Source organism: Bos indicus, chromosome 9 (assembly GCF_029378745.1).
Source record: "Bos indicus isolate NIAB-ARS_2022 breed Sahiwal x Tharparkar chromosome 9, NIAB-ARS_B.indTharparkar_mat_pri_1.0, whole genome shotgun sequence".
Taxonomy (NCBI): domain Eukaryota; kingdom Metazoa; phylum Chordata; class Mammalia; order Artiodactyla; family Bovidae; genus Bos; species Bos indicus.
The window spans coordinates 23,702,826-23,724,309 of NC_091768.1; positions in this window are offsets into that span (position 1 = coordinate 23,702,826).

Genomic DNA, 21,484 nt, shown 5'->3' on the forward strand with positions numbered 1-21,484 from the left:
AGACCAGAGTTATCACCATTAGGTCATAAATATGCTACAGTTTTAGCTGACTTGGGGTAAGTCTTCTGTAAACAAACAAAAAATCCTTAACTTTAAAATGTCAACAGCAATCCAGAAAAATATTTTTAAGAACATGATAAACAACTGGAAAACATGGGTATTATATTACAGTATACATATTTGTGAAGAAAAAATGGGTAGTTATATTTGATACTAATTTTAATATTAAGAATATTAATTTTTAAAGGTCTTAATAAATTTTATTTTTTAGGGTAGCTTTAGGTTTACAGAAAAACTGCAGAGAAAGCAACTCTTGCATAAAGTCTCACCTGTGATTAACACATTGCATTAGTGTGAAGCATTTGTTAACATTGGTGAACCAATATTTATACATTATTATTAACTAAGTCCATAGTTTACATTGGGGCTCATTCTCTGTGTTGTCAGTTGCATGGGTTTTGACAAATGCATAAGCTCATGAATCCATTATTATGGTATTATATAGAATAGTTTCATGGTCCCCAAAATGCCCCAGATTCCACTTACTCAAATTTCCCTCCCTTTGCCCGAACCTCTGGCAATCACTGATGTTCCTATCATCTCTATTGTTGTTCAGTTGCTAAGTCATGTCCAACTCTTTGTGACCCTGTTGACTGCAGCAAGCCAGGCTTCCCTGTCCTTCACTATCTCCCAAAGTTTTCTCAAACTCACATCCATTGAGTCAATGATGCCATCCAATCATATCATCCTTTGTTCCCTCTTCTCCTGCCCTCAATCTTTTCCAGTATCAGGAAAAGCTTTTCCAGTGAGTCAGCTCTTCATCAGGTGGCCAAAGTATTGGAGCTTCAGCTTCAGCATCAGTCCTTCCAATGAATATTCAGGGTTGATTTCCTTTAGGATTACTGGTTTGATCTCCTTGCTATCAAGGACTCTCAAGAGTCTTCTTCAGCATCACAGTTCAAAAGCATCAATTCTTCAGTGCTCAGCCTTCTCTATGGTCCAACTCTCATATCCATACAAGGCTATTGGACTATATTGTCTCTATAGTCTCTCCTTTTTCAGACAGCTGATATTTGGAATCATACTATGCATTTCTCTGTTCAGGGCACCATAAGAAGATAACACAATCTGGGTGGCTTAAACAGCAACTGTTTTTTCCTCACAGTTTTGGGGGCCAGAAGGCCAATATCAAAGTGCCAACAGTGTTGGTGTTTGGTGAGATCTTTCTTCCTGGGTTGTCGATGGTCGCCATGTTGCTTTTTCCTCACGTGGCCTCTTGTCTGGGCACATGTGGAGAAAGAGAGAGTGAATGAGAGAGTCCTGGTGTCTTTTCCTCTCTTTTAAGGACACCAGTGATATCCAATTAGGGCCCATACTTATGACTTTGTTTAACCTTAATTACTCCTGCAAATGTCTTATCACCAAATACAGTCAGCTTGGGGGTAAGAGCTTCAACATTTGAATTTTGGGGGAACACAATTCAGTTCATAAAGTACCACATGTAGCCTTTTTGTGTACTTTGGAAGACAGGTCAACAGTTTTTACAAAGATAAACATAGGCTCCATAAAGTCCAGTAATTGCGCTCCCAAGTATTTACCTAAATGAGTTGGAAACATATGCCCACACAGAAATCTTTACGTGAATGTTTGTAGCAGCCTTATTCACAATTGCCAGCAGTTTTTTGATTGATTTTTTGGGTATTTTCTACATAGACATTTATGCCATCTGGGAATAAAGACTGTTTCATTTCTTCCCTTCCATTCTGTATACTTTTTATTTTCTTGTTCCAGTGCATTAGCTAGGATTTCCTGTATGATGCTGAATAGGAAAAGAGACATCTTTGCTCTTAGTTTCAGAAGGAAACATTTAGTTTCTTATCATTAAGTATAATCCTAGCTATAGGTTTTTAAAATAGATGTTCTTTATTAAGTTAAGGAAGTTATTCTGCATTCCCAGTTTGCTGAGAGTTTTGATCATGAATGAATGTTGAATTTGTCAATTTTTTTTCAACATCTATTGATATGATTATATGATTTTCTTCTTTAACCTGTTGATGTGATATATTACATTAATTGATTTTTGGATGTTCAACTAGCCTCGCATATTTGGAACAAATCCCATTTGGTCGTAGTAAAGTATACTGTTGTCTGCAACTTACTTTGAAATGTATTTAAAACAAGAATAAGATGGATAGAGTGATTTGTTTGAAAGATTTCATAATATATTGTTGGAAAAATTATAAATTTATATTAACGGGCAAGGACTATAAAAATAAAACAAATATAAAAGTGGAAGTGATTTGATTTATGGTGTTTTGCTATTGTAAATTTTTTTTCTCTTTTCAATTTAGAGCATTCTGAGTGTTGCTAAATTCTTATTTTAAAAACTCAATGCTAAGTTCCCACTGAATTTTTAAAAAATTCTTTTTCATTCCCTAAAAATATGTTTCTGTTTTAAAACTCACTTTCTTATTTTCAGCCTAAAGGTCAAAATTCCAACCAACATAACTTTTTTCAGTAACAACAGTAATACTCCTCCTCTGACCGTGTTTCTTTTTTCTCCTTATTGACTTAAAAAAAAAAAAATCTAATTAAACATAATTAACTCAAACTTTTCCTAATGTTCCAATTTTATAAGGGCATTCTAGGCGCCATGGACAGAAACAAAGGAGTTAAACTTGTAGTAGTAAAATAGAAAAGTGTCGATCAGCCACTCATCAGATGTGGGGATTGATTTTTCTGATCCTGTTCTGCATTTGGTTCACTCTTTTATTGAACCTCTGAAAAACATTTTTTGAGAGAAAAGAGGACTAAATTGCCCAACAAGAATGTTTTTAATAAACAGAGTTCAAATTCAAACATCTAAGTCCAGAAATATCAAAGGAAATGTTTATTGTTGCATTTTCTCAGTTGTTTTTCAGCCTTACTTAGAGAAAAGACTTGACATTTCAAATGAGTAAGCTCAAGTATCCACAACATTCAAGTTATTGTGCTAGACAAATTTTGGAAACGCAATAATGAGATAGATAAAGTCCTTGTTTCACAAAGCAAAAAGCCCCAGCATTTCAAACATCTCCTTATGCTGACCACAAGAGTAGTCAGCAGAAGGAGACAGCATAGTAGTGCTGACGTTGTAGAGAAGGAGCCATGTTAGCTTAGATGCAAGGCAGTTTCAAGTCTTTTTTTTTTTTTTTAAGGAAAAGGAGTGTGTTAGTGTTCTCCAGAGAAATAGAGCAAATAGGGTGTATACAGGGGGAGAAAGATATACTTTGAGGAATTGGCTTATGTCGTTATGGAGGCTTGGCAAATCCAAAATCTTCAGGGTAGGCTGGCAGGCTGAAGACCCAGACAAGAGCTGCAGCTCAGACTTCCCTGGTGGTACAATAAGAATCTGCCTGCCAATGCAGGGGACACAAGTTTGATCCCTGGTCCAGGAAGATTCCACATGCTGTGGAGCAACTAATTCCATGTGCCAGAACTACTGAGACCACATACCACAACTTCTGAAGCCCATGCGACTAGAGCCTGTGTCCTTCGACAAGAGACACCATTGCTATGAGAAGCCCACACACTGCAATTCAGAGCAGCCCCTGCTCCCAGCGACCAGAGAAAGCCTGAGCACAGCAAGGAAGAGCTGGCACAACCAAAAATAAATGAATAATAAATACAAACAAAATTTAAAAAGCTCCCTTCACAAGAAAAAAAAAAGATACAGGTGTCTCTTTCAATTCTGGTTTCCTCAGTGTGTATGCCCAGCAGTGGGATTGCTGGATCATAAGGCAGTTGTGTTTCCAGTTTTTTAAGGAATCTCCACACTGTTCTCCATAGTGGCTGTACTAGTTTGCATTCCCACCAACAGTGTAAGAGGGTTCCCTTCTCTCCACACCCTCTCCAGCATTTATTGCTTGTAGACTTATGGATTGCAGCCATTCTGACTGGCGTGAAATGGTACCTCATAGTGGTTTTGATTTGCATTTCTCTGATAATGAGTGATGTTGAGCATCTTTTCATGTGTTTGTTAGCCATCTGTATGTCTTCTTTGGAGAAATGTCTATTTAGTTCTTTGGCCCATTTTTTGATTGGGTCATTTATTTTTCTGGAGTTGAGCTGTAGGAGTTGCTTGTATATTTTTGAGATTAGTTGTTTGTCAGTTGCTTCATTTGCTATTATTTTCTCCCATTCTGAAGGCTGCCTTTTCACCTTGCTAATATTTCCCTTTGTTGTGCAGAAGCTTTTAAGTTTAATTAGGTCCCATTTGTTTATTTTTGCTTTTACATTTGAATCAGTTCTAATGAGATGGATGAAACTGGAACCTATTATACAGAGTGAAGTAAGCCAGAAAGAAAAACACCAATACAGTATACTAACGCATATATATGGAATTTAGAAAGATGGAAACAATAACCCTGTGTACGAGACAGCAAAAGAGACACCGATGTATAGATCAGTCTTATGGACTCTGTGGGAGAGGGAGAGGGTGGGGAGATTTGGGAAAATAGCATTGAAACATGTATAATATCATGTATGAAACGAGTCGCCAGTCCAGGTTCGATGCACGATACTGGATGCGTGGGGCTGGTGCACTGGGACGACCCAGAGGGAGGGGAGGGGAGGGAGGAGGGTGGAGGGTTCAGGATGGGGAACGCGGGTATACCTGTGGCAGATTCATTTCGATATTTGGCAAAACTAATACAATATTGTAAAGTTTAAAAATAAAATAAAATTTAAAAAAAAGATAAAAAAGATAAAAAAACAAAAACAGAATTGCAGTTTGAGTCCTAAGAATTTCTTCTTCCAGAGAGGCCAACTTTTGACCAGTTGGACAAGGCCCACCCCTTTTATGGAGTGTAATCTGTTCTACTCGAAGTCTACTGATTTCTAATCACATCTAAAAAATACCTTCACAGCACTCACTAGAATAATATTTGACCAAAGAACTTTGTAGCAGGTATGGCCTACTCAAGTTGACACATAAAATTAACCATTACAAAGAGAGAAGCATGTTCTCAGGCCTAGGGAAGAACTGAAGACTTGTCATAGGGACAATTTGTAGCGATCATTCATGAAGCAAGGTTGGAGAGAAGGGAGGAGGTGAGATCTAGGTACAGGCAGAGGAGCTGGCCTTAGAAAGAAAGATGGGAAAGGATGGGTTAGGTGCTGGAAAACTTTGAAATGAAGAGAAAAAAAGCTGGAAAAAACTCATGTTGGACAACTTTCATCTCTCAGGAAAAAATGAGATATTTGTTGGGAGAAAGGGCTGGGGGTTGACTTTTCAGCTAAAAAAGCACATCCTAGGGATAATAATGAGGTTTGAAGATGTAGAAAGTATTAGGGATAGCATTCAGAATAATTTTTATTGAACCTATTTCTTGAAACATAAAAATTTAAAAACCTATTAATTTTTGTCTTTTAAGAAATCTTTTTCATTTCTTTTCTTCCCAACTCCCCCCACTTCCCAGCATGATCTCTAAAAGAGAAGGAACTATGGAATTAGACCAACTGGAATTTGAATCCCAGGAACCCACTCATTAACCCCCTATGTAACCTTGGAAAAAATAATGTAAACTCTCATAGTCTCTGTTGTAAAGAGTAAATAAAATGAAAAAGTGTCTGCAACAGTGGAGGATGCTTACCTGGGGTGATTTTTCCCTTCAAAGGACCTTTGACAATGTCTAGAGACATTTGGGTTGCCACAACTGGTGGAGGAAGGATGGACGTGTGCTATTGGGATGTGGTGGGTAGAGGCCAAGGATGCTGTTGAGCGGGATTCAAGGTACAGGACAGCCCCAAACAGCAAAGAATCATCCAGTCCAAAGTTTCTGTGGTGCCAAGGTTAAGGAAGGAACTCTGTTCGGAACAATGCCTGAGGCATGATAAACAGTAAATGTTGGTTTCTCTTTTTTCTATTAATCGTGGGAAACCAAATGAAATAGAATTTTTACCCAGAAGTGGCCACATCTGAAGGTTTACTTTCTAAAATATTTAAAGTACTCTGCTTAAAGATTAAAGTATAATTTAGAGACAAAAAAGAGAGAAAACTGTATTCAGAATTCTTACACAAATAAGAAAAAACAAAACACAAAACAGACCAAGAAGTACTCAAAGTCTAACTCCTCATTATAAAAGAACCCCTGTGGTTCTTTATGAAAAGCTCTGGGCTAGGACAGTCCTTGGAGAAGGCAATGGCACCCCACTCCAGTACTCTTGCCTGGAAAATCCCATGGATGCATGAGCCTGTTAGGCTGCAGTCCATGGGGTCGCTAAGAGTCGGACACGACTAAGCGACTTCACTTTCACTTTTCACTTTCATGCATTGGAGAAGGAAATGGCAATCCACTCCAGTGTTCTTGCCTGGAGAATCCCAGGGATAGGGGAGCCTGGTGGGCTGCCATCTATGGGGTCGCACAGAGTTGGACACGACGGAAGTGACTTAGCAGCAGCAGCAGCAGGACAGTCCTATTCTAAGGTATTATGTACTATCAACCAAATTTTGAGGAAAGTTTTCAATTAATTGTGATTTACATTTGTAAACTTATTTATATATTTTCCCTTTATCAATGATTTATTTTAGAACTAAATAGACAAGATGACAATTTTTTTTTCCAGACTTAAATGGAATTTCTTAGCTAAAAGTAAAACAGAAACACCTTAAGTAACTTCAACAGGGACACAGTACAGCTTTACCTGAAATATCTCAATACTTCCGGTTTTTGCAGCAGTGGAGATAGTAAAACATTATGCAAATATAAAGTGATTTTAGACACGTGTACCCCAATGTTCATCGCAGCACTGTTTATAATAGCCAGGACATGGAAGCAACCTAGATATCCATCAGCAGATGAATGGATAAGAAAGCTGTGGTACATATACACAATGGAGTATTACTGAGCCATTAAAAAGAATACATTTGAATCAGTTCTAATGAGGTGGATGAAACTGGAGCCTATTATACAGAGTGAAGTAAGCCAGAAAGAAAAACACCAATACAGTATACTAACGCATATATATGGAATTTAGAAAGATGGTAATGACAACCCTGTATGTGAGACAGCAAAAGAGACACAGATGTATAGAACAGTCTTTTGGACTCTGTGGGAGAGGGAGCGGGGGATGATTTGGGAGAATGGCAATAAAACATGTATAATATCATATAAGAAACAAATCGCCAGTCCAGGTTTGATGAAGGGTACAGGAAGCTTGGGGCTGGTGCACTGGGATGACCCAGAGGGATGGTATGTGGAGGGAGGTGGGAGGGGGGGTTCAGGATGGGGAACACGTGTACACCCATGGCGGATGCATGTTGATGTGTGGAAAAACCAATACAATGTTGTAAAGTAAAAAATAAAATAAAATAAAAATAAAGTGATTTTAGTTCCTGTAAATCAATTCGACCCTATTTGTATCAAAAGTCCAAATAATTTCTATTCTATTTTGATGGGGTTGGGAAGGAGGATGACTCTATAAGTATATTAATTATTACCTAGCACTTAGTAATGCTATCACTCCTAAATCCCACCTTTGCTTCATGTTTTTCTTTACATTGTGAGCAAAAGGTGCAAAAATAAAACTTGCCAAACTAGAAAACACTTGTCCCCTGGGAAAGCTTCTATCTGTTAAATGTGATAAAGAGACTTGAAAATGACTTTGAATTTGATGCTAAGTATTGAACTAAGAAGTCTGATCAGCTAAAAATAGGATGAGAAAGAAACTGTGATGCTCACTCTCTGGCCAGTGGGCAGAATCCCTTCCTTGGCCTAAAGTGACTGATTCAAGTCTAGAGAAAAGAGGAGGGAGCGTTATCACTGGAGCTGAACAGATAAGTTTCAGAGGAGGTCAGGCAGGAACAGAAGGTCATGGCTGGAATCATACATCATGGTCACTCTTGTGAGCAGGGTAGGGGTAAAATGTTTTCTAAAAATATTAAAAAATAGTAGCTTCCATCTGAGGAAAGCCTCCCAGGCACTTTATGGATATTCTTTTATTTGATCCTAACAACAACCTTTCAGGGTTAAGATGGTCTTTCCCCTTTCTCAAATAAGAAAAATCAGGCTGAAAGAGAGAGATTAAGTAAATTGGCCTAAGTTCACCCAGATGGTAAACAACCATGGCAGGATTTAAATGGAAAATGAGAGGAATGTTAAGATAACTGAAAAATATACCTTGATTTGTGCCTGTCTACAATGAAAAGATGTCTATTGTGGGTTTTTACAAAATTAAAACACTTCATTTTTTCAGCAGTTTTAGGTTCACATTTTGTGGGGGTTTTAAACCAATGTTATAATCTAAAACTCTAAGAAGTTAAAATTGGTTGGGTTCCCTCAAGTTCCATATAAACATTTCATGCACCTTTTCTACAGTTACACACACATATGCAATTCGACAAGAATAAAATATACATGCTTTAAGAATTCAAAGACCACATTTTCTAACTATAGTGGTTTCTTTCTTGCTTTTCAACTTCCTTCATCCTCCACTGACTCCCACATTTTATCAATATTTCTCATCCTTCTTCCTTTGTTCATATACTCGTAATCAAATATACACACACACATACATGCACACAGACACATACTTACATACGTATATATGAATGAATACATACCTATCTGCATATACAAACACATGAAGATTTGGGGGTTGTTGTGTTTTTGTTAATGGAATCATCTATGTTCCTCAGTGCATTTCACCTAAGTACACTCACAGGGCTTCCCAGATGGCTCTAGTGGTAAAGAACTCGCCTACCAATGCAGAAGACGTAAGAGACGTGGGTTCGATCCCTGGGTAGGGGAGATCCCCTGGAGAAAGGCATAGTCTTGCCTGGAAAGTCTAGTGGACAGAGGAACCTGGCGTAGTCCATAGGGTTGCAAAGAGTCGGATACGATGGAAATGACTTGGCACACACACACATGCACACTCAGAGGAAATCCCTCCATGGCAGATAGTTTGGACCTGAAGTATTTCTGACAATGGCAGCACAATGTTCCAGAGTATGGACAAACCATGCTATATTCAACCATTCTCCACTGATGGGCACCCACTTGATTTCTGTTTTTCTACTACTAAACAAAAATTGTTGTAATAATGATCCCCATGCATAGCACTGATTTATTTTGAGCCCTGAATTTCTTCATTTGCTCCCTTTCCTTCATTTTCCCTCCATGTTCAGTCACTGACTCCCTCAATTTTACTCCCAGACTATCTCTGGAATCTGTCCTCTCTCTCCCCACCTCCAGGACTACTGCCCAGTTGGAATGTTAATAATGTTTAAACTTTGCAGTCTCTAAGCTGATATTTCTACTTTTGATCTTTCATCCTTCTTTTCTCTCTATCTCTCTGTCACAGTAACAAATCCTTCAGCTTCCAAGATTATCTTTCTAACACTCAAACGGATCTTATCTTTTCTGGTACCTCCCTACTGTGTCAATAGTACAATTGGCAAAGAGAAGCAAGTAACACATGGAGATAAGAGATGGAAACCAGTATTCAGATGGGATACAGGACAGATGAAAGGAGGGGAGGCAACTGTCAAGTTTGAGAAGGGCTGGGCCACCCCATCTCCTTTGTTAGCTCCTCCTTGGCTGCAATAGATTCTTGCCACAAGGGAATGTGAATTGGACTTGCACGACCTTCTCATTTTTCACAGAAAAACCCTAGAAATAAGGATTTTCATGGTAATCATCCAACGGACTGCAAAATCAAAACTTCTGCAATCTGAGGCATGGATCCCAAGACCAGAGGTGACCCAGTCTGTGTGTTATTTCCATCTCTCACCGCTCCTCCTTCATGCCCTTCGCCCTACCCTCTAGTGATCAGTCCCTGTTTGTTCACCCTCTACCAGGTTACTTCAAAGTTAGGATGGCTGTTTGACTTCACTGATGCATGGTCTCTGGATGCAGTCAGGGTCAGGGAACAAAGAGAACAGATGGGCGGGGTGTGGGAGGGAAACTCAAGAAGGAGCGGGGTATATGTACACATAGAGCTGATTCACTTTGTTGTACAGCAGAAACTAACACAACATTGTAAAGCAAACTATACCCCAATTAAAAAAAAAAACACACATTTAAATCAGAAAAAAAAAAAAAAAAAGAAGAAGAAGAAGGGAAAGCATAACAGACAGAAGAAGCTGACATTAGAAGTCCCTGGGTCTCTTACCTGGGAGTCACAAAAATCAGCTTACAGTTATATCTGGCAGTGAGGTAGTGACCTCTGCCACAAGTCACCCACTATATTCTGGGGGGCCACTTCTCTGACTCTGTGGAGTTGGAATCTATGTACTGAGCACCTATCATGGACCAGGCCACAGCTGAGAATATCCACATACATTTTCACATTTATGCTTCATAACCCCTCTTTCAGACAAGTTTTGTCATGTCAAATTTCAGATAGGAAACAGGGGCAAAGAGAGGGTGAATGATGGACAAAATCACATAGCTAATAAATGATAGTGTTCAGTTTCCATTTCCATTGAGAGTATTGCTGTTACAAGCTCAGTGCCATGTTCAGAGAATAGCCTTTGTTCTTTCTGACTGGATACATAGTGGAAAGCTCACTTTTCCCAGGATCATTTTGACTGTGTTAAAGATCCTTATCAAAGGCTTGCTCATGTCTTGTAGTTATTTATCACTAATTCCAGAACCCTCTCACCCCTACCCCGCAAAAAAAAGTAGTAATAAGAGACAAAAAGTTGTAATAATAAACAAAAAGTTATCATGAACTTCCAAGCTTGGAATATACGTGGTTCCGCTCCATTAGCCTCCACGTACATTTCTATAAATTCAGCTTTACAAGGGTCTCTATCCTCTAGCAATGACCTATGAAATCCTGTCTCTGGGAGCCTTTCTAGTTGGGAATCAGTGTTTTCATCCCAGCTGAATTCCTTGGAGTCCAGGTACTTTTCAGGTTTCTTATTTGTACTTATTTGTGATGGTTCTCGGAGAAGGCAATGGCACCCCACTCCAGTACTCTTGCCTGGAAAATCCCATGGACGGAGGAGCCTGGTGGGCAGCAGTCCATGGGGTCACTAGGACTCGGACACGACTGAGTGATTTCACTTTCACTTTTCACTTTCATGCATTGGAGAAGGAAATGGCAACCCACTCCAGTGTTCTTGCCTGGAGAATCCCAGGGATGGGGGAGCCTGGTGGGCTGCCGTCTATGGGGTCGCACAGGGTCGGACACGACTGAAGCAACTTAGCAGCAGCAGCAGTGATGGTTCTAAGTCAAGTCTTAGTGATTTCTGTGGGAAATCTGGTGTCTTCTGATAATCCTCTCTGTTCTAATTCAAAGGTGGCAGTGGGAGAGAATCTCTTAAGAGGTCTTTTCATCTTCACAATTAACACTGACTGTCTAAATTCCAGCTCCTGGGACTCCCTGGTGGTGCAGAGGTTAGGGATCCACCTTGCAGTGTAGGGGGTGTAGGTTCAATCCCTGGTTGGGGAACCAAGATTCATGCCATGTAGTGACTGGGTGGGTTTACCACAACTACTGAGCCTGTGCGCCTCAACCAGAGAGTCTGCACACCACAGCTAAGACCCAGTGCAGCCAATAAATATTAAGAAGAAGAATAAATAAATTTCAGGTACTTCTTGGTGCTGGAGATAGAAAAGTTTTGATTCCCCTGGGTCTTTCACAGTCCACTCTGGAAAGCAGGCATGGAAACAATTCCAAAAAAAGTATGACAAGTACCCAGGTCCAGTGTGGGCACCCAGGAGGAAGGGATCAATACCACTTAGAGAAAAAGTGAAGTGAAAGTGTTAGACTCTCAGTCATGTTCAACTCTTTGTGACCCCATGGACTGTAGACCACCAGGTTCCCCTGTCCATGGAATTCTCCAGGCAAGAATACTGGAGTGGATTGGTATTCCCTTCTCCAGGGGATCTTCCCCACCAGGGATTGAACCTGGGTCTCCTGCACTGCAGGCCGATTCTTTATTGTCGGAGCCACCAGGTCTCTCTCCACTTATCTACACCAGCTGTCAGGTTTCTTTTAGAAGCACATCATTGCTTCTCCTTGGGTCACAGAGAAAGATTGAGAAAGCCAATGGTTCTGTAGGTCTGTGGAGAGCCAGAAACTGTTCCTCAAATTAGCTGATCATAGGTGGCTTCTATCTGCCTAAATCTTCACCTGAGGGTAAATGTCACCTTATCTTTTAATTTTTCTTATCATCACATTTGCTTCATTTTCTCCATCTGTGTTAGTGAAGAGGCTCTGGGGTTTTAAACACGAAGATCCATATGCATACTACCTAATAAGTAAAAGGTTTTGGTCAAACCTTGGGTTTAAAAGTTAACAAGGAAGAATCCAGTCACATCCAAGTCATGCCCCTTCTACAAGGTTGAGTCATCACTTAGACTTAACCATAGACCATGAAATATCTCCTCTTCCTGTCTTTCCTTGGCTAAAACTTTCCAAGTACATTTTCATGACAAGAAAGATTTAGCCTTGGAAAGGGAGCTCTTCTATTTTGGTCTGAGTCCCTTGGGAAATAATGTTTCAGTTTAGTTCATTCACTCAGTCGTATCTGACTCTTTGCGACCCCATGAATCACAGCACGCCAGGCCTCCCTGTCCATCACCAACTCCTGAAGTTCACTCAGACTCATGTCCATCGAGTCAGTGATGCCATCCAGCCATCTCATCCTCTGTTGTCCCCTTCTCCTCCTGCCCCCAATCCCTCCCAGCATCAGAGTCTTTTCCAATGAGTCAACTCTTCACATGGGGTGGCCAAAGTACTGGAGTTTCAGCTTTAGCATCATTCCTTCCAAAGAACACCCAGGACTGATCTCCTTCAGAATGGACTGGTTGGATCTCCTTGCAGTCCAAGGGACTCTCAAGAGTCTATTCCAACACCACAGTTCAAAAGCATCAATTCTTCAGCGCTCAGCCTTCTTCACAGTCCAACTCTCACATCCATACATGACCACAGGAAAAACCATAGCCTTGACTAGATGAACCTTTGTTGGGAAAGTAATGTCTCTGCTTTTGAATATGCTATCTAGGTTGGTCATAACTTTCCTTCCAAGGAGTAAGCGTCTTTTAATTTCATGGCTGCAGTCACCATCTGTAGTGATTTTGGAGCCCAGAAAAATAAAGTCTGACACTGTTTCCACTGTTTCCCCAACTATTTCCCATGAAGTGATGGGACCGGATGCCGTGATCTTTGTTTTCTGAATGTTGAGCTTTAAGCCAACTTTTTCACTCTCCACTTTCACTTTCATCAAGAGGCTTTTTAGTTCCTCTTCACTTTCTGCCAGAAGAGTGGTGGCATCTGCATATCTGAGGTTATTGATAATTCTCCCAGCAATCTTGATTCCAGCTTGTGCTTCTTCCAGTCCCATGTTTCTCATGATGTACTCTGCATATAAGTTAAATAAGCAGGGTGACAATATACAGCCTTGACGTACTCCTTTTCCTATTTGGAACCAGTCTGTTGTTCCATGTCCAGTTCTAACTGTTGCTTCCTGATCTGCATACAAATTTATCAAGAGGCAGATCAGGTGGTCTGGTATTCCCATCTCTTTCAGAATTTTCCACAGTTTCTTGTGATCCACACAGTCAAAGGCTTTGGTATAGTCAATAAAGCAGAAATAGACGTTTTTCTGGAACTCTCTTGCCTTTTCCATGACCAGCGGATGTTGGCAATTTGATCTCTGGTTCCTCTGTCTTTTCTAAAATCAGCTTGAACATCTGGAAGTTCACGGTTTACGTATTGCTGAAGCCTGGCTTGGAGAATTTTGAGCATTACTTTACTAGCGTGTGCTGCTGCTGCTGCTGCTGCTAAGTTGCTTCAGTCGTGTCTGACTCTGTGGGATCCCGTAGACGGCAGCCCACCAGGCTCCTCTGTCCATGGGATTCTCCAGGCAAGAACACTGGAGTGGGTTGCCATTTCCTCCTCCAATGCATTAAAGTGAAAAGTCAAAGTGAAGTCGCTCAGTCATGTCCGACTCTTAGCGACCCCATGGACTGCAGCCTACCAGGCTCCTCCATCCATGGGATTTTCCAGGCAAGAGTACTGGAGTGGGGTGCTGTGAGATGAGTGCAATTGTGCGGTAGTTTGAGCATTCTTTGGCATTGCCTTTATTTGGGATTGGAATGAAAACTGACCTTTTCCAGTCCTGTGGCCACTGCTGAGTTTTCCAAATTTGCTGGCATAGTGAGTGCAGCACTTTCACAGCATCATCTTTCAGGATTTGAAATAGCTCAACTGGAATTCTATCACCTCCACTAGCTTTGTTTGTAGTGATGCTTTCTAAGTCCCACTTAACTTCACATTCCAGGATGTCTGGCTCTAGGTGAGTGATCACACCATCATGATTATCTGGGTCATGAAGATCTTTTTTGTACAGTTCGTCTGTGTTTTCTTGCCATTTCTTCTTAATATCTTCTTCTTCTCTTAGGTCCATACCATTTCTGTCCTTTATCGAGCCCATCTTTGCATGAAATGTTCCCTTGGTATCTCTAATTTTCTTGAAGAGATCTCTAGTCTTTCCCATTCTGTTGTTCTCCTCTATTTCTTTGCATTGATCACTGAAGAAGGCTTTCTTATCTCTTCTTGGTATTCTTTGGAACTCTGCATTCAGATGCTTTTATCTTTCCTTTTCTCTTTTGCTTTTTGCTTCTCTTCCTTTCACAGCTATTTGTAAGGCCTCCCCAGACAGCCATTTTGCTTTTTTGCATTTCTTTTCCATGGGGATGGTCTTGATCCCTGTCTCCTGTACAATGTCACGAACCTCATTCCATAGTGCATCAGGCACTCTATCTATCAGATCTAGGCCCTGAAATCTATTTCTCACTTCCACTGTATAATCATAAGGGATTTGATTTAGGTCATACCTGAATGGTCTAGTGGTTTTCCCTACTTTCTTCAGTTTAAGTCTGACTTTGGGTTTAGTTTGCTCTTATATTTAAAAATAAGAGCAAACTACCCCCAAAGTTAGTAGAAGGAAGAAAATAACAAAGATCAGAGTAAAAATAAATGAAATAGAGAATAGAAAAAAAAAAGAAAATTTTAATGAAACAGTTATTTTTTGAAAAGATAAACAAAATTGACAAACCTTTAGCTAGACTTATGAAGAGAAAAAGAGAGAAGATGCAAGTAAAATCAGAAATGAAAAAAGAAGACATTACAACTGATACTATAGAAATGCAAAGGATCATTAGAGAGTACTATGATAGTTATATGCCAACAAATTGGACAATCTAGAAGAAATGGATAAGTTCCTAGAAATATACAACCTTGTTGTAGTAAACATGTTGTTATATACTTTACAAATCATCATGTTGTACATCTTAAGTTTATGCAATGCTGCATGTCAGTTATATCTCAGCAAAGCTGGGGAAGAAATATGGTTTGGGGCAAAAGGCTCAGGAGGGGCCCCTGAAAATGTAAGAACAATGAATTTAGCTTTATATAATATCAACGAGGGGTGCTGATAGAATTAAAGTCATGAAGAAGTAAAAACTGAATGGACCAATAACAAGTAAGGAGATTGAATCAGGAATCAAAACCCTCCCAACAATGAAAAGCTCACAACCAGATGGCTTCACAAGTGAATTTTGCCAAACATGTAAAGGCATTGGCAGGTGAATTCTTTACCAATGCAGCACCTGGGAAGCTCAGCATATAAAGAATTAATGTCAATTCTTCTCAAACTCTTAAAAAAAACCAAAAACTAAAGAGGAGAGAATACTCTTAAACTCATTTTTACAAGTCTAGCATTACCTTGAAACCAAAGATAAAGATATAAGAAAACTAAAGGCCAATATCCTTAATGAATATAGATACAAAAATTCTCAATAAAATACTTGTAAACTGAGTTCAAGAGCACATCAAAAGGATCATACATCATGATCAAGTGAGATGTATCTCTGGAAGGCAAGGATGGTTCAACATATGCAAGTCAAGAAATATGATGCTCTACATTAATAGAAAGACAATAATCAGAGGATCATGTCCATAGATGTGGAAAAAGCATTTAACAAAATTAAACCTCCTTTCATGATTAAAAAAAAAAACTCTCAAGAAATTGGGTATAGAAGGAACATACTCAACATGATGAAGGCCATATATGACAAGCTCACAGCAAGCATCGTGCTCAGTGGTGAAAGGTTGAAAACTTCCCCTCTAAGATCAGAGAAAAATGAGAGTGACTATTCTCCTTCATAATAGTACTGAAGTCTTAGCTAGAGTAAGGGCTAGGCACCAGGGCGGGAAAAAAGACATCAGGAAGAAGAAATAAAATTGTCTTTGTTTGCTGATAACATTGTCTTGTATAGACTGGTACAGAGCAAATTCCAGACTCCAAAAAAACTCCTAGACCTAAGAAGCAAATTCAGTCAAGTTTCAGGATACAAAATCAATCTATATAAATCTGTTGTTTCTAAACACACTCAATTAACTATCTGAAAACAAATTAAAAAAAAATCCTATTTACAGTAACATCAAAAATAATAGAATACTGATAAAATACTTAGGAATAAATCTAACCAATCTAATTAAATATCTATACATCAAAAAGACATGTAAATACCAGTGGAACAGAACTGAGTGCCCAGAAATAAACCCAAACATATATAGTCAACCTATATTTGAAAAGAGAGCCAAGAATGCTCAATGGGCTGAAAAGTGAAAGTTGCTCAGTGATGCCTGACTTTTTGTGACCCCAGGGACTGTAGCCCACCAAGCTCCTCTATCCATGGGATTCTCCAGGCAAGAATATTGGAGTGGGTTGACATTCCTTTCTCCAGGGGATCTTCCCAACCCAGGGAGCAAACCCTGGTCTTCTGCACTGTAGGCAGATTCTTTATCATCTGAGACACCAGGGAAGCAGGGGAAGGGTGGAGGAGTGGGTGGGAGGGTAGAAATGGGGAGAAGATGGTCAAAAGGTTCAGTTCAGTTCAGTTGCTCAGTCATGTCCGACTCTTTGCGACCCCATGAACTGCAGCACACCAGGCTTCCCTGTCCATCACCAACTCCCAGAGTTTATTCAAACTCATGTCCATTGAGTCGGTGATGCCATCCAACCATCTCATCCTCTGTTGTCCCCTTCTCCTCCTGCCCCCAATCCCTCCCAGCATCAGAGTCTTTTCCAGTGAGTCAACTCTTCACATGAGGTGGCCAAAGTACTGGAGTTTCAGCTTTAGCATCATTCCTTCCAAAGAACTCCAAGGACTGATCTCCTTTAGAATGGGCTGGTTGGATCTCCTTGCAGTCCAATGGACTCTCAAGAGTCTTCTCCAACACCACAGTTCAAAAGCATCAATTCTTCAGCGCTCAGCTTTCTTCACAGTCCAACTCTCACATCCATACATGACCACAGGAAAAACCATAGCCTTGACTAGATGGACCTTTGTTGGCAAAGTAATATCTCTGCTTTTGAATATGCTATCTAGGTTGGTCATAACTTTCCTTCCAAGGAGTAAGCGTCTTTTAATTTCATGGCTGCAATCACCATCTGCAGTGATTTTGGAGCCCCCCAAAAATAAAGTCTGACACTGTTTCTACTGTCTTTGACATGAAGTGATGGGACCAGATGCCATGATCTTTGTTTTCTGAATGTTGAGCTTTAAGCCAACTTTTTCACTCTCCTCTTTCACTTTCATCAAGAGGCTTATTAGTTCCTCTTCACTTTCTGCCATAAGGGTGGTGTCATCTGCATATCTGAGGTTATTGATATTTCTCCTGGCAATCATGATTCCAGCTTGTGCTTCTTCCAGCCCAGCGTTTCTCATGATGTATTCTGCATATAAGTTAAATAAGCAGGGTGACAATATACAACCTTGATGTACTCCTTTTCCTATTTGGAACCAGTCTGTTGTTCCATGTCCAGTTCTAACTGTTGCTTCCTGACCTGCATATAGGTTTTTCAAGAGGCAGGTCAGGTGGTCTGGTATTCCCATCTGTTTCAGAATTTTCCACAGTTTCTTGTGATCCACACAGTCAAAGGCTTTGGTATAGTAGATAATATAGTAATAAAGCAGAAATTGATGGTTTTGTGGAACTCTCTTGCTTTTTCTATGCTCCAGCAGATGTTGGAAATTTGATCTCTGGTTCCTCTGCCTTTTGTAAAACCAGCTTGAACATCTGGAAGTTCACGGTTCATGTATTGCTGAAGCCTGGCTTGGAGAATTTTGAGCATTACTTTACCAGCGTGTGAGATGAGTGCAATTGTGCGGTAGTTTGAGCATTCTTTGGCATTGCCTTTATTTGGGATTGGAATGAAAACTGACCTTTTCCAGTCCTGTGGCCACTGCTGAGTTTTCCAAATTTGCTGGCATATTGAGTGCAGCACTTTCACAGCATCATCTTTCAGGATTTGAAATAGCTCAACTGGAATTTCATCACCTCCACTAGCTTTGTTCATAATGATGCTTTCTAAGGCCCACTTGACTTCACATTCCAGGATGTTTGGCTCTAGGTGAATGATCACACCATCACGATCATCTGGGTCATGAAGATCTTTTTTGTACAGTTCTTCTGTGTACTCTTGCCACCTCTTCTTAATATCTTCTGCTTCTGTTAGGTCCATACCATTTCTCCTTTATTGAGCCCATCTTTACATGAAATGTTCTCTTGGTATCACTAATTTTCTTGAAGAGATCTCTAGTCTTTCCCATTCTGTTGTTTTCCTCTATTTCTTTGCATTGATTGCTGAGGAAGCCTTTCTTATCTTTTCTTGCTATTCTTTGGAACTCTGCATTCAGATGCTTATATCTTTCCTTTTCTCCTTTGCTTTTCTCTTCTCTTCCTTTCACAGCTATTTGTTGTGGCCTCCTCAGACAGCCAGTTTCCTTTTTTCATCTCTTTTTCTTGGGGATAGTCTTGCTCCCTGTCTCTTGTACAATGTCACGAACCTCCATCCATAGTTTTCAGGCACTCTGTCTATCAGATCTAGTCCCTGAAATCTATTTCTCACTTCCACTGTATAATAATAAGGGATTTGATTTAGGTCATGCCTGAATGGTCTAATGGTTTTCCCTACTTTCTTCAATTTAAGTCTAAATTTGGCAATAAGGAGTTCACAATCTGAGCCACAGTCAGCTCCTGGTCTTGTTTTTGCTGACTGTAGAGGGCTTCTCCATCTTTGGCTGCAATGAATATAATCAATCTGATTTCGGTGTTGACCATCTGGTGATGTCCATGTGTAGAGTCTTCTCTTGTGTTGTTGGAAGAGGGTGTTTGCTATGACCAGTGTGTTCTCTTGGCAAACCTCTATTAGTCTTTGCCCTGCTTCATTTCGTACTCCAAGGCCAAATTTGCCTGTTACTCCAGGTGTTTCTTGACGTCCTACTTTTGCATTCCAGTCCCCTATAATGAAAAGGACATATTTTTTGGGTGTTAGTTCTAAAAAGTCTTGTATGTCTTCACAGAACTGTTCAAGTTTAGCTTCTTCAGTGTTACTGGTTGGGGCATAGACTTGGATTACTGTGATATTGAATGGTTTGCCTTGGAAACAAACAGAGATCATTCTGTCATTTTTGAGATTGCATCCAAGTACTGCATTTCAGACCTTTTGTTGACCATGATAGCTACTCCATTTCTTCTCAGGGATTCCTGCCCACAGTAGTAGATATAATGGTCATCTGAGTTAAATTCACCCATTCCAGTCCATTTTAGCTCACTGATTCCTAGAATGTTGATATTCACTCTTGCCATCTCCTGTTTGACCACTTCCAATTTGCCTTGATTCATGGATCTAACATTCCAGGTTCAAAGGGTATAATCTTTCAATTATAAGATGAATAAGTTCCCAGGATCTAATGCACAGGGTGGTGACTATAGTTAACAATACTATATTGTATCTTGAAAGTTACTCTGAGCACAAAGCTTTAATGTTTTCACCTTAACAATTTTAAAATAGTCATTATGTGAAGTAAAGGATGTGTTAACTAACCTTATTGTGGCAAACATATTGCTATATGTTTCAGAAATCATCATATTGTACATCTTAAGTTTACACAATGCTACATGTCTGTTATATCTCAGTAAAGCTGGGGAAGAAATATGGTTTGGGGCAAAAGGCTCAGGAAGGGGCCCCTGAAAATTTAAGCACGATGAGTTTAGCTTTATGTGATGTCAATGAGGGGTGCTGACAGAATTAAAGGAATCAGACCCATGCCCACACTACATGCAGTGTTAGAATCCCAAAAATATTTGAGAAGTACAGACTGCAGAAGTCCTCCAGTGCAACCTTCTTAATTTACTGATGAAGAGACTGAGGCCCAGGGCACATCTATTTAGTGTCATAGGAGACTCCCATTCTGAATGCTGGACTTTATATTTTTCCCCACACTCTTATTTCAGGCTTCCTAGGTGGAGCAGTGGTAAAGAATTCGCCTGCCAATGCAGGAGATGCAGGAGACTTGAGTTTGATCCCTGGGTCGGGAAGACCCCCTGGAGAAGGGAATGGCAATCCACTCCAGTACTCTTGTCTGAAAAATTCATGGACAGAGGAGCCTGGTGGGTTCCAGACCGTGGGGTCCCAAATAGTTGGACATGACTGAGCATGCACACACACTCCATTTTACTAGGAAACATTTTTAAGCTCGACACTATCAGCACATTATAAGCCAACCCTTTTGGTAGAGGGTGGTGATTCAAGAATGCATTTGAAGATTATGATCTGACTGGTGAGACAGAGAGCTTCAGAACTAGTTATTTTATACCAGATAAAATTATTAATAGATTTAAATTATATGACTAAGTGCATAAATGAAAACACTAAGTGGAAAAACAGGAAATTAAATTGTACATATATTCTGATTTCATTGCTAAAAAAATACATAGAAATTCGAGAAATGAAATTAACCACTAATGAGCTAAGCATTATGGGACATGCTAAGACCGTGTGTTATAAATACTGGTGCACTTACTTGATCTCCCTTCCTTGAGGGCCAGCATCAAATTTCTGTACTTATTTTTCTACTAGTGCATTTTGCTCCAGACCTCCCACCCAGAAGATCAACAGATGTTGAATAATTAGAGTCCCCGACCTTGTGCAGCACCCACCCCAAAGGAGCACCTCTGCTAAGGAGGAGAATAAAAGATTAAGAAAGGATGCGGTTAGAATTTTGGTGGGACAGGGGCGGGCAAATATCTTAAAGGATGCTCTTCCCAAGTAGAAAAAGCCTTCCAGCCTGGAGACAGACGGAAACTGACGCGCGCCCCCTGGAGGCCTCAAGGGATGCTTGCAAGGTGACCCACGTCGCAGCCCACGAGGGTCGCGTGTTCTCAGGTCGCCTGTGGATGCCTGCAGGAGCCTGAGACTCAGGATTTGGCTGGTGGAGAGCCTGTCCCGGGTGCCGAGGTCCCAGATGGAGACGGGCTTAGGATGGGGTTGGGGAAATGGCCCTGGTTCTTCTAGACAGCTGGCGTCTAAACTCGAGCTGGGGGACTAGGACACAAAGACACAGTCCTGATCACACCCAGTTCCTCCAAGCACACACTCGGGAGTATCTTCTGGACACTATTTAAGGGAGGAAGACGA